The 6,672-nt window shown below is 38.6% G+C and overlaps 1 pseudogene; it reads right to left on the minus strand.

The window, feature by feature from the left end:
* The window catches only part of LOC128063912 (zinc finger and SCAN domain-containing protein 12-like), a 35,065-nt pseudogene extending 31,851 nt beyond the window's left edge, over nucleotides 1–3,214 (minus strand).
* Between the last annotated feature and the right edge of the window lie 3,458 nt (nucleotides 3,215–6,672).

Genomic DNA, 6,672 nt, shown 5'->3' on the forward strand with positions numbered 1-6,672 from the left:
GTGTGATCTGCCTTTCACATGACCTGTATGCATTGGGATGTCTGTGTCCTTACTAGTTAGGATTTAAGGTCTGTCAAAACCCTGTGATGTTTCAGCTTCACTCCCACTGCTGTCTGATGGCCTCAGCAGACATCTTGCTGGTTCTCTCTCCCAGCCTCCTCTCCTCCTGCTGCTCTGGTACTCACTGGCTGTTTTAATGGACACTAAATCCGCCTGCCCTATAGTCACTAAATCAGGCTCTTAATAGCATCCTATTAATTGTATAAAATAGGGATTTGAAGCAAACCAGATAAGAGATTTTTTTTGCATTTTAATTAAATTCACATTGATTTGAAAAAAACAGATTTATTGAGACCTTGACAACCACACAACACACATAACTGAGTTGTTAAATCTCTATAAATGTTTTTTGAGAAATCAATTGACTTTTGATTAATGACAAGTATCTGTTTTAATAAATCTCAATGAAATAAACTGTTGAGTGTAGGTGGACATTTTAATTAAGTTGGGCTTCCTTATTCTTATACCTAACTACCTGGACCCAGAATTGCTTATCCCAGCCTTTTTCTTTGGGAAAGGGTAAAAAACATCAGAGCTTATCCATTCATCTGTTTTAACAGAGTGCTTGAGTAAAAGCAGTGTCCTTCTGCATCTGCAAGGAGACTAAATGAAAACCTCTTCTGGCCTTAGCCTCCTGATCTCTGTTTTCTCGAAAAAGCCTTCCATGACCACTGTATATAAAGTATTGATCCTTCCAACCACATGTGTTTTATTCACATATTTCAAGTGATTATAAATCATGCTGTTCAGTTGTGTGTTTTCCTGTTTGATACCAGGCTTCACTCTTAGTTTTAAGGTCCATGATAGCAAGCACAACTAATGTAACCTACATGTCCATCATTGTACTTATAGCACCAATTTCAGGACCTAGAAAACATCTGTCCTTCTTCCTTTCTATCTGCTTTACCTCAAGCATGACTGTGTTTAGAACTCAATGCTCAAATCAATTATCATCTTACAACTCTATCTGATTTTGATAAGTTGATATTTGGGATCATGTCATATTTCTGTCTGTAGTCCTAGGCTCCAACATTAGGCTTTATGCTCAGACATCAACAAATGCTTCTCAAATGAAATAACGTGTATATGAAATATTGGAGCCCAGTTTGTAGTCAGAAAACTTCTCTAGGCTTTCTCTGAACCTCTTAGACTCTTCATACATCTGCCCAAGTTCACCATAAGAATACAGAGCTATATTTCCTAAAAGCTTGATCTATATCCTTTGGTTTGAGATTCATAAACTGTTGACACCTTGTTTCATTGGACATCTAAAAATGAATTGTGCCCAGTGCACCATAAATTACCACCTTGGAATCATTTGTAAAATGTCATGACTGCAGTACATTGTAGCAATATCCACTAGAGAGGGGGAAAAAAAGGTTGCAAAGGGCTGGAGCCACTCTGCCTGTTCTAGGAGAGACCAGGCAGGCCAGGAGAAGAGGTTTGTTTTTACCTGATATAATAGAACACTAATATGTCTTTGCTTCTAGGGAGTAACTATGGATTGTTATTTTAAAAGACTAGAACAACCTATACATATTCAGGTGACAATTTGAGCACATATTTCAGGCACTATACTTAGCAACAAGTCTGTTGTATCACATTATTTATTGGGCAGAAATCTTGGAAATTAAATATTATTAATTCTCTTTATATTGAGCAAATGATGACTCAGACAGCCAGCTTAAACCCCCACAGAGCAGAATGGATAAAAGCAAGTTCTAAACTTATACACAGCTGTGTCTTTTTTCCTGTCTTGCATACAGGGTCGTCATTGCCATCTTTCTAAATTCCATATATATGTGTTAGTATACTGTATTGGTGTTTTTCTTTCTGGCTTACTTCACTCTGTATAATCGGCTCCAGTTTCATCCATCTCATCAGAACTGAATCAAATGAATTCTTTTTAACGGCTGAGTAATACTCCATTGTGTATATGTACCACAGCTTTCTTATCCATTCATCCGCTGATGGACATCTAGGTTGTTTCCATGTCCTGGCTATTATAAACAGTGCTGCGACTTTTGGACTCAGAGGGAGAGGGAGAGGGTGGGATGATTTGGGAGAATGGCATTCTATCATGTATACTATCATGTAAGAAATGAATCACCAGTTTATGTCTGACGCAGGATACAGCATGCTTGGGGCTGGTGCATGGGGATGACCCACAGAGATGTTATGGGGAGGGAGGTGGGAGGGGGGTTCATGTTTGGGAACACACGTAAGAATTAAAGATTTTAAAATTTAAAAAAATAAAATAAATAAAATAAAAGCCAGAAGGCACAAAGTAAAAAAAAAAAAAAAAAGCAAGTTCTAAACTTAGATCTCGTTGCTCTACCTGTGGTATTTGTTGCTTTAAACTCTTCTGATGAATGTGTCAGTGCAGACTGGACTTGCAAGCAGAGACTAGGTTGAGTGTCAACCTAGGCTAAAAAGACCTTTTAGGTACTTACAAAGGTAGGCGGAAGGTCAAATTTCCAGGCCAAACATTTGACATCTACTAGCTAGTAAGCTGACAAATTGTGCACAGGTTTTTAAAGCCAGTAAGCAGAATTGATATATAGCATAGAGATAAACTAAGCTGTGCCTTGTTCCCATTAAATAACTGGGATCCTAAGAATTCGATTGACTTGCTCAAGGTATATAACTAATGCATAATAAGACTGAGATTCTAGTTTGGGATAGACTATTTAGAATCATCTCCTAAATGAAGAGGGACATTTATACCAAGAGGAACGGCCCATTTTGCTGAAATTCCAGTCCCCAGTTTCAATTCCTTGGGTTGATAACTGGGCTTGCCATTTGGTTGGACTTTTTCCTCTGACATTTCTTTCCCTCATTCGCTTATCATCATCATCTTTTGATTGACAACCCTGAGAAGATTGTGAAAATGTCTCCTCCTGAATTTGCTAGCATGATCTACTGCCCGCCTGATATATGTGTCTGTTCAAAGCGTGGCACAAATGTTTGGTTAAAGATAATGACCCAGTCTGAAAATGACTGTGATAAAAATGTCATGTAATTTTCCAGGGTGACTTTGAAGTAAGGCTTACCATATAAATGTGGGGGATTGAGAGAGCCAGCTATTATTTTCTTCCTTGATGAGCACTAAATTAGTGCCTTCCTCAGCACCAATGTAGTGGGCAGTCTCCATGTTGCTAATTTCTTTCCTTCTCTCCTTGTGCCTGGGCTGAAGCAATACCCAACATTCTCCCAGATCGTTAATTCCCAGGATCACCATTTTTTTTTTTTTTTCACAACTCATTGTTTCAAATAGTTGAAAGGACACAGGGTTTGAGATCAAGCAGAACTGTCCTGGCGTATTAACTCTATGATGATTTACCAGAACTGTGTGAACCTCTCCTTTTGCTTCAGTAAAATCAGATTTTTCTGCAAAGGATAAATGAAACAAAAAATTTTTAAATGCATAGCATGTACAGCAGTGCTTTCTCCATTGTTATTATATTGTGAATCAGGATCATATTTGTTAAAAATACAGATTCTTGGGGTTTGCCCTGTGAGATGCTGATTGAATAAGCTTTGATTGAAGCCCAGGAATCTACATTTCTCCAGGCCTTTTGAGTAATTCTAATGCAGGGTAAGCAAGGCTATGCTTTGATAAACACTGGCACCAAAGGATACAATAAGTATAATAGCAACATAATTACCATTTATTGTGTGTTATATTCCAGGCATTGTGCACTAATCTACTCTATATTGCCATAACACATGACATGATACTCAATGATATTTTTCCACTCCTCTAGCCCTCTTTTTTTTTTTTTTTTTTGTCTCTCACCAAATGTTTTCTAAACATGATAGAACCCTTGGAGAAAGAGTACAGACACAAAGAAGCCTCAGTTGTAAGAAGCAGAGCTGGCTGATCTGAAGCAAATTTTCCATTGGGAATGGGTCTCTCATCTTGGACATAGGTTTCCAGAAGGAATTTTCTTCCCAGCCTATGCCTAAGTCTTAGAAGTTACCTTGTCCACACAAGCTGTTGAGGCTCTCCTTCCCCAAAAACTTGTCCTGGACTTGCCCAATTCCTGCTCAAACAGTCCTAATCACAAGGCGCCCACTACTAGAAAAGTCATACCATTTTCCTTTTCTCTGTGTCGTATTTGGAGATAATCCAGAAGAACTTCAGCATACCTCCATCAATTTGGGGTTGTGTCTTATGCATGTTTCTGCTCTTCCTGGACTTTTCCATGACATTGCAGTATTTGAGATGGTACATTTTCTACTTCTTTCCATAATTTACATCTTGTAAATTTGTATATTTTCAAAAATGAGACAGTTGCAGCTTGGGGTTTTACTGTTTAACTAGACCTCATAATGTTTGTGAAATCACTCTGCAAACAAACAAAAAGAACAACCAGAAAATGTCCATTGATATTAATATTCTGTTATAAAGATTATTTCCCTCCACCCTCTTGGGAAAATAGGCAGTGACTGAGTCAAGTGTATTCATAGGCTACATGCTGTGAATTTACCTTCCTTTTTTAAGATGTAATATTCAGGAGGAAATATATGTATGGTTGACTGAAGACAGTAACAGTGTTCTCTCTGAAGGTCAAAACTTCTAACTAGTGATTCAGTCTAATTAGGTTAAGCTTTAGGTGATAATGTGTGGATTGTCAGCAGCTAGAACATCTATTCTTATTTTTTCTGAATCAGTGTCCTTTGAAACAGCCAATTAACATGCTGCAGAGAAGAGTTTCCAGATAACTTGAGATTGAATTGAAAGACTTTCCTTCCCCTGTCAGAGCAGAAAGAGGTTGAGTACCTGACTTCCCTTTCAGAGTCAGTGATCCATGCAACAGTTCTGATTGGAAAGATGTGAACCTTTCCAGTCCTTCATGTACATATAAATGAAGATGCTAAGGAAATTAGTCAGAGTCTGGCCAAGAAGAACTGAAGGATAGAAGAAGTATAGCTGCCTTCCAATGTACCTGGCTGTCTCTGGAGTAGTATGATTTCCAGTTTTGGTTTTTTTTTTTTTTTTTTTAAGCCTGTACAAAAGGATCTGTAAGGGATAATAACATCTAAAGTGAATTCTGAGTCACACACACACACACAATAAAAGCCCTGCAAACTAAAATCATTCCATAAAATAAAATGATATTTTATTTGAAATATGCCCTGACAGGCTTTTACTTGGGGAAATTTAATAGAAACCTGGCAGATAAAATCAGCCTGTCATGCTGCAGTCCATGGGGTTGAGTTGGACATGGCTTAACAACTGAACAACAAAAAAAGATATAATCATGCTTGACCTTGTAGTAAGATCTGTTGACTTCTGTGGTTATTTGGTTTTTGAGACTCCACCTGCCAGTGCAGGGGACACATGTTCGATCTCTGATCCTGGAAGGTTTCACATGTTGGGGCGACTAAACACATGGAACACAACTACTGAACCCTCTGTCTAAAGCCCATACTCTGCAATGAGAGAGGCCACCATGATGAGAAGTTCGTGCATTGCAACTAGAAAGCAGCCCCCGCTAGCCACAACTAGAGACCCCCATGCAGGAATGAAGACCCAGCACAGCCGGAAATAATTAAATACTTGAAAAAAGATCTTTTGGACACATCTACTGTTGAGTTTCTATTATCTTTAACCAAATGTTCACGGAAAGAGATGAAAAAGTAGTGACGGTTTATTAGGAATATATAGCTCACCTAATACACATAAGATGTGTAAGGACATAAAGTGGAGAAACATCATTGGATGAGGAGGCCTAGATAAAGTCCCCAGATCTGACTTTTTGACACATCTCTTTAGGTCTTTAACTTTGATTCTTTAACACTTATAATTAAGGTGCAAACTAAAAGAATCCCAGGTTCCTTGTACACAAATTATTTTATTCTGAAAGTTGCTACATAAATGAAAGTTGAGTATCTAACATGAGTCAGACATTGTGGTGAGCCCAATTAAATGCACTGGTGCCATTCCCTCTTGAAAACCAGCAGTAAATTACAATATAATTATAAATGGGGAAAACCACTGACGAGGAAAGGAATTGGTTCTGTGGAAGCATATGATAAATGACCTGACCTAAACTCCAGGACACTGAGGGCCTGCCACATAAAAAAATCTGGGAAGAAATTCAGGAGGTAACTGGAGAGAAAGTGGAAACAACATAGATTTCAGGAATAGAGAAGACACGTGCAAAAACTTAGTAGTGGCAAGGAGCCCCATAGAGTTGATCACTAACAAAAAGACCAGAATGGATGAAGCACAAAGGAAACGGCAAGGTGAGTGCAAGGAACTAGTGGAAGGGCACATCAGCAAGCTTCTGGAGTGCACTGTAAAACACTGGAAAGGCATGGAAGGATTTCAAACGCTGCAGTTGTGTCGTGAAGACATCTGCATTTTGTTGAACTACCTGAAGCTACTTTGAAGGACATATTGGAGTGGAGAGGAGTAGGTGCATAGAGCCCCATTTGGAGTCTACTGTGGTTACCTTGTAAAGGGTGTTAGTGGTTCTGAGAAAGAGAACAAAAATAGGTGTAGAGAAAGTGATATGGAATCGAGCCCTTTGTACTAAATAAAAGGGCTTCCCAGATGGCTCAGTGGTAAAGAATCCACCTGTCAATGCAGGAGACACAGAA

Source organism: Budorcas taxicolor, chromosome 18, assembly GCF_023091745.1.
Source record: "Budorcas taxicolor isolate Tak-1 chromosome 18, Takin1.1, whole genome shotgun sequence".
NCBI classification, from domain to species: Eukaryota; Metazoa; Chordata; class Mammalia; order Artiodactyla; family Bovidae; genus Budorcas; species Budorcas taxicolor.